Here is a 7,429-nt window from a genome sequence, read left to right as displayed (position 1 = left end):
TGAACTAAAGCCTTACATTCTGTACACATTAAAATCAGACAAATATGAGCTCATAATCAAAGTTCTCCAAACAAATAAGGAATACATGCCATTGTCGATAAGAGTCATAAGACATAAGAAAATTAAAAATAAAACAATAGATTTAAACACTAAAACCTTCACTATTAGACTTACCAACTTCAAGATATAAAATAACTGTGTATAAAAAATGGAACAACAAAAATGGAATAACAAAATCAAACAGGAGACTCTAGAAATGATATGACATATTTGGCAGAGGTCCTTATAGAACATTAAGAGATTAAAGATACATAACTGTTGAGTTTTAAAACTTCATAGATGGGTTCTACAACAGAAGAGAGAATATAAAACCAAATTTGAATTCTGAAGGAAATAGAATGCAGCATAGAAAGACAAGGAACTAAAAAACATGAAAGATAATTTAGATATGGAGATGAGAGAGAGTAAAGAAAAAGGAGAAATAAAGTACTGTACAACAAAAACAAGTGAGTCATGAGGGTAAAACTGAAAGTTAAATGGTCTATAAATTTCTCAGGAGATGAGAAACTATATCCACTTCAGGCAATGTGGGCTGGTGGTACAATAGAAGTAGAGAGTATAACTCTCACCCAAATAGAGGATATACAATAGAATATGGAAAACAAGTATAAATCAATAAATTTTAAATGGAAATAACATAATAAAACTTGTGGAAAAAATAGAAGGAAAACATATAGATAGTGGGAGCAAAAGAAGTATATAAATAATCACAACAAATGTAAATGGAATAAATACTCGAGTTAAATACAGATTGTTAAATTTGATGCGACAATGATAAATTTAGCTGTATCTTGTTTACAAGACTTGTGAAAACTAAAATACATTGAAAACTAGAAATTCAAAACAGAATAGAAGATATAAAGATATGCTAGGAAAATATCAATCAAAAATCAACCCAGGGTAGCTATAATAATATGAGATAAAACAGATGAGGAAAAAAGCATCATTAGGAATTAAGTGGTTAATCCCCAATGGTATATAAGTTCAACTTATCATGAAGATATAGTCGTTATACTACACACGATGTCATGTGAAGATAATATAGCCTCAACTAGGAAAGGAAGGAGGAGAAGGAAGAGAAGAAGGAGAAGATAAGAAGAAAAAGTCAGAGGAGGAGGAGGAAGTACAGGAGAAGGAGGCAGAGGAAGAGGAGAGTTAGACATAATATATCATCATAGTGAAGAATTTCAACTTTCCTCTGAGACAAAGAATAACATATATCTAATAATAGAGTGTTTGAAAAACAAATTAGCAAGTTGGATTTAATGGATACACATCGAACCCTATACCCAACAAGTGAAGAACACCTATTCTTCACAGGGACACGGGGAGCATTAACAAGCAGTGAGCATGAACTAGGGTACTAATCAATCCTCAAATAATAGAACACTTGAAATAAGTACAAGTGAATGCTCTATTTTATTCTTGATGCTATTACAAATCCCAGGCAATAGAAATGCAGAGAATTTTCTTTGTCTTAGGTGTTATTTGTGTTTAGAAATTTTGTAGAAAAGATGAAGACAATATGGGCTATCAGGAATAGGTACCGTTAAAGATGTTAATGATTAATTTTAATTTTATATTTTTAAAATAAGAAATGGATGAGAAGCTTTTTAAACTTTACAATGCTCTCTCTCTTAGATTCCTAAGTGTTGCTAGTCCTTTCAGTCCTTCTTGATTCTTTCAATTGTTCCTGCCTGTTGATGATTCCTCCTTCATTGGATCTCTGAAGTTCACCTTAGTTTCCTGGTTTTGATGGTGGCAGACGCACAGGTTTGAGGGGACAGAGGTTAGGCAATTTGATTGACAGCCTTCTGTTGCACCATTCTCATCATGCACGTCATGCGTCTATGCTTGTCATGTATCTTTTAGTTGCAATTATTCTTCCTCTCCAGAGCTTTCTCCAATATCATGCTGATATTGTTGCTCTTCTAGAAAGTATTTAATGATGTGCTCATATAAACAAGCATTTTGGATCCTGAACCAAAGAGCCATTTACAAGTCTACTCTGAATGTGATCTGTTTTTCCATTCATTGTACTTTCTTCTGTGTATTTAACCCGTTTCTTTCATGAATGTGGAATTCAGTAAGGATGTTCCACAGCTGGAGTCATGTTATTTTCTTTAGTTATAAATTCTAAGGCTTCAGGAGTGCCATCTGTTGCCACAGACATTCGAGTCAATAGCAAATTCATTTTAATAAAGTCATTGTATTGCGTTTGAAGGAAATCATTTTGAGTATTTTCCCTAAGGATCCTTATCCTTCTATGCAGGTTTCAGTACAAGAACTACCAGTATGTTCTGTCCTTGGTTTTTGCCATTGAGGAAATCAACAGGAACCCTATATCTTGCCCAACATGTCTCTGGGATTTGATCTCTATAATGCCCTGCCCAGTGAAAGGAAGACATTGGAGAGTTCCCTGATTTGGCTCTCAGGGTTGGGCAAGAACATCCCTAATTACGACTGCAGGAGAGAGAGTAAGTCTCTAGCGGTCCTTACAGGAACCACCTGGGCAATTTCTGCCCAGATTGGAACACTGCTGGAACTGTACAAATTTCCACAGGTAAGACTGGGTGGGATGGGGAGAGATGAAACCACGTCTCCTTTGGTGCCATTCTCAGGGGCTTAAAAAGGAAGAGAGGAGGGGACTGGGTTTGTGCATCTCTCAAAGGATATGATCTCAAAGGGTCCGTGTACAGGACCTCGATGGAGTATGACATTTCCTTTATTTGGAGTAGAGAGAAGGTTGAGGGAGAAGGAGACAAAGCAGTTTCCTGGAAGTCTGACTGATCTTATTTTATAGAAAGCTTTCAGGGAGTGGAAAATGATTAGAAAATGAAATGAGCAATTGTCCCCTTCTACCACTCCAGGTGTTGCTGAACAGCCTTCAGGACTGAGAGTGTGATTTTTGCCAATCCCCTTCCTCATATTGCTTCCAATTGTCTTTTCCTTTTAGCTTACCTATGGTCCTTTTGATCTTACCCTGAATGATGATGAGCAGTTTCCATCTCTCTATTAGATGGCCCCCAGGGACACATCTGTAGCCATTGGCATGGACTCTTTGCTGCTTCATTTCAGTTGGATCTGGGTGGGGCTGGTCATCACGGAAGACAAGAAAGGTGTTGAGTTTCTCTCAGACTTGAGAGGAGAGATGGACCGGAATGGAATCTGTGCAACCTTTGTGGAAATGATTCCTGTGACTGAAAGGTCATATTACTCAAGGACATGGCCATAGGATTTGCAAGTAGAGGAAACAGAAGGGAATGTGGTTATCATTTATGGTGATGCCAACTCTCTCATAAGCTTGAGCTTTTCTACTTGGGAGTATTTAGTGATATGGAAAGTCTGGGTCACGACATCAGAGTGGGATTATATCCACAGTGAGAGCGATTTCATCCTTGACTCATTGCATGGGACTCTCATTTTTTCACACCACCGTAGTGAGGTCCCTGGCTTTGAAAATTTTATCCAGACAGTTAACACTTCCAAATATCCAGAAGACATTTACCTCACTATGTTGTGGTTTCCCTTTATTCCTTGCACAATTTCTGAGTCTTACTGTAAAACACTGGAGAATTGTCCACCTAATGCCTCCTTAGGATGGCTGCCTTGGCAGATTTTTGACACAAGCATGACTGAATGGAGTTACAGTATGTAAAATGCTGTGTATGCTGTGGCCTGGAACCTTCACAAGATGCTTCTTAAACATGCAGAAATGCAGCCAATGCGAAGTGTGGAAGGTCTGGTGTTTTGTCCCTGGCAGGTAAAGTCTCTTCGACTTAACAGAATGTACACTCGTAAAAGTGACTTTCTTATGGTTCCACAGGTGCTCAAACCAAGCAGTTAGGATTCTTTCTCCAAGAAAAGCACAAGAGTTTCTATACTTGTTTCACTCTCTAGGATGTATATCTAGTCCTGGGTAGTAAGTCATTTACAAGAAGGTTCTAGTGGCAACGAGGAAGTGAGCTATGAGTCAATATCAATGCTTTGTGTTACAAAGTATCCCAACATCTTGCCTGCCTAATGTTTCAATAGGGAATATCCTGTCTTCTCCCATGAAGCTCCTCAATGACAAGAAGAAGAGAACTTGTCCTTTATGTGCCTATCTGGTGCTGAACATCATAGTGAATACTTTACATAAATGATCTCATTTAATTCTGAAACAACTTTAGGTATTGCTAACATCATTTTGCAGATTGATGGTCTGGGAAAATTCAGAGAGTGTATGAGCGTGGCTAGATTGGACTTTGTACTCAAGATTTGTCTGAATCCTATCACCACTGATCATCTTGATATTCTTGTCTTTAGGCATTTTCTCTTGAAACTAACTGATATTTTAGAAACATTGTGATATTGTAGTTCTCCATATGATTTCATTTGCTTTACTTCATTGGATACTTGTAATAAAGGTACATTATGAAGCAAGGATTACAGACAATGAAAGGCTGTCCGCAATTCAGGGTTTTTCTCTTTAACACCCGGGCCCACTTCACCACAGGATGATGTGTCTCTTTTAGCTGCACCCCTTTCTGAGGAACATAGACTTTAACAATCCTGCTGGTGACTCAGTGAATTTGGCTGATGAAGGAAAATCAGATTCAGAGTAAACCATTCTCAACTTTTGGAATTTTCCAGAAGGTCTAGGACTTAAGGTGAAAGTAGGAGAATATTCCCAACATGCTCCACGTGGTCAAGAATTGTCTTTGTCTGAGGAGGGGATTGAGTGGGACACGGGAATTACTGAGGTGGCTTGAACCCAATCACAATTACTTACACCACACATGAATAACCAAAATCTTGTTGGAGTTTTGTGTCCCCTCAGAGCTTCATAAAGGGCCACATATGGGAATTTAACAATTCACTTCCAACTGAAGTAATTTTTTCATTTACCAACAATCCAAGATGGAAGCAAGACCTTCATAAGCAAAAGATTGCAAGTTGTTGAAGGTTCAGAAAGTGGTTAGTAATTTTCAGGAATAATTTTTTTAAAAAAATTAAGTTATGTAGATGTTTTCTAGAGATAATGTTATTGCACACTTAGTACACTACAGTATAGTGTAAACATAACTTCTTTATGCACTAGGAAATCAAAAAACTGGTGTGACTCACTTTATTGCAATATTTGATTTATTGCAGTGCTCTGGAAACAAACCCACAGTATTTCTGAGGTGTACCAGTGTTTTATATCATACAATAAGCATGGCGTCCAACCAATGAATTGGATTTAGGTATTTCAAGATTAAGTTTGTTAAGGCCCAATACTCTAAAACACTCTAGTTACTTGAAAATTAGGTAAAAGTCACAGCTGTTACCAAGTGTTGTCTGATTTTCTCCAAACTCCACACTCTGCATGCAGTGAGAGTTGCAGTCCGGGATTCAGGAAGAGCCCTCAAGAGAGCAATGCTGCCTGTTGTTTTGCTTGCATTCCCAGCCCAGAGAATGTGACTTCCAATGAGATAGGTGAGTATATGCCTTGCAGCGACATTCTCCACTTCTATTTTTTTTTTTGAAGGGAAACATTTGTCCTGAGCTAACTAACATCTGTTGCCAATCTTGCTCTTTTATTATTGTCCTCAAAACTGTAGTACATAGCTGTATATCCTAGTTATAAATCATTCTAGTCCTTCTATGTGAGCCACCACCACAGCATGGCAATTCACAGAGAGATGGTGTGGTTCCATGACCAGGAAACCAACATACTCCACCGAAGTGGTAAGCACTGAACTTTCACCACTAGGCTATCAGGGCTGGCTCTCCACCTCTCTTTTGTATGCACGGTTCTCCCAAAGAAACGGAAAAGCTCTGATGAGGACTGCAGTGTCAAAATGTTGCCTTCCTCCATTTAGTAATATAACTTTTATAGCCAATAATATTTCCTCCCAAAATGATACTCTCTCTCTCTACCTTGAACTAGCTTGCTTGTCTCATTTTAGCATCATTGCAGGCATTATGATCTCAAGGAAACCCTTTACGACCACTCCACAGTAACTAACTTAAATCTCTCTCATGGAATCTAACACATGGTATTCTAAGTCCTTAATTTTCATCTTCTTTAAAGCTACATTTAGATCACATTGAACAAATCCTTATTTTTCCAGTGTCTGGTGCTGTTCTTGGCACAGAGCAGGAGCTCAGAAAGGTTGTGTTTGATTTAAGAAGTAAGTATTTCCATGGTGTACAATGAGCTTATGGTACAGCTTGTTTTCTGATCTCCTCCAATTCACAGGTGAGTAGGGGAGACAACATGCAGTGATGTGAATTCAAGGTGGTGACATAAGGCTGCAATATAGGTACGCAGAGACCCATGGGATGAAATAAGTGATAGTATATATGTTTGTGGGGAGGGAAGTGTCATGGACTTCTTCATAGAGGCAGTAGCATTAGTATTATATCAGACTAATGAAGGCGAATTAAATTCTTGGTGGAATTCTTAGAAATGGCAGAAACTGGCAAATTAGCCCTGCATTTAATATTCTAGGGAACTGAGAAAAGGTTCAACATGTGTAGAACACAGACAATGTGGGTTTGGGAGTTGGGTCATGAAGTAGAACAGGGACAGAAAACCAACCCTGAAGATTTTTCATACAATAATTAACATCTTGGAATTACTCAGATTTATGATATTAAATGGTGCAATACTGGAATCCCCTCAATGGTGGCATTATCTAATTTTATTTTTGTGATTGATGTGAAGCTTAATTTCACAACATCTTTTGTATAATTTCAATTTTTTTGAAATGTACTGAGATTGATGATATAGTCTGGCATATCATCAATTTGGATAAAGCTTCCACGTGCACATTTGGCGTGTGGTAAGTTTGGGTATATGTTCCATATGCACATCTAAAGAACACTACATCCACTAACTTCAATTCCTACATGCTTGGAGATTAATAAATACACTTGTAAACAACCGATGATTAATGAGTATACTATGATGGAAATTAGAATGTATTTCCAATTAAAAATACTATTCATCAAATCTTATGGGGTGGAGTTAAATCTATCCTTAAAGAGAAATGTATAATCCTAGATTATATATATTTATATATTATTGTGTATATTTAAATAAAGAAAGGTTGAATTTCTAAGTTCTAAGCATTCATCACAAACTATAAAAAGAGCAGAAAAGTAAACACAAGGAAAAGAGAAAGCACAAAATGATAAATATCAGAGGAAGTGTTAACAAAATAAAAGACAAACATCAAAAGGATAAATAAAACTAAATTAGATTCTAATAAATGACAAATATGCTCAATAAAATCCTAGTACTAGTGTTCAAAAAAAGAGAAAAATTGCAACAAAATAATACCAAGGCTGAAAAGGGAGTAATCTGTGCAGATCATATGGAAAATTTTTAACATGAAGA

Source organism: Diceros bicornis, unplaced genomic scaffold (assembly GCF_020826845.1).
Source record: "Diceros bicornis minor isolate mBicDic1 unplaced genomic scaffold, mDicBic1.mat.cur scaffold_285_ctg1, whole genome shotgun sequence".
NCBI classification, from domain to species: Eukaryota; Metazoa; Chordata; class Mammalia; order Perissodactyla; family Rhinocerotidae; genus Diceros; species Diceros bicornis.
This window is presented reverse-complemented; position numbering follows the sequence as displayed.